The sequence below is a fragment of the Penaeus monodon genome, chromosome 15 (genome assembly GCF_015228065.2).
Source record: "Penaeus monodon isolate SGIC_2016 chromosome 15, NSTDA_Pmon_1, whole genome shotgun sequence".
NCBI classification, from domain to species: domain Eukaryota; kingdom Metazoa; phylum Arthropoda; class Malacostraca; order Decapoda; family Penaeidae; genus Penaeus; species Penaeus monodon.
Genome location: NC_051400.1, coordinates 39,701,363 through 39,701,722, shown reverse-complemented (window position 1 = coordinate 39,701,722; position 360 = coordinate 39,701,363). Strand labels below are relative to the sequence as shown.

General features: G+C 47.2%; 1 protein-coding gene across 30 annotated transcripts in view; it reads right to left on the bottom strand.

Annotated features, from left to right (window-relative positions):
* The window catches only part of LOC119582032 (eukaryotic translation initiation factor 4 gamma 1-like), a gene marked incomplete at its 3' end in the record, with an annotated part of 189,642 nt that overhangs the window by 21,538 nt on the left and 167,744 nt on the right, over positions 1–360 (bottom strand).

The window sequence follows — 360 nt, the reverse complement described above, 5'->3', positions numbered from 1 at the left end:
GTACATAAACTGACAAATAAAAACAAACAATTACAGACAGGGAGACAGATAAAAGGAATTTAAAATTACAGCGACCTGGACACAAACCGACGAAAATCCGCAACCGGAGACAGATAGAAAAATCAGTAGGAAAAAAAAAAGACACCCCCAGAACAATCACAAGAAACAGAGACAGAGAAATGGATTTAAAAGTGCAGCGACATAGACACAAAACCGACGAAAGTACGCAGGAGACGGAGAGGAAAGCAGAGAGAGGCAGAGACGGGCGGACGCACACCCAACCCGCAGTCACAGGAGAGGCTTCCCGTGATAAACCCGGGTCGCGCTGTCAAGGCTCCAGGATGCGTGGCCAGCCTTATT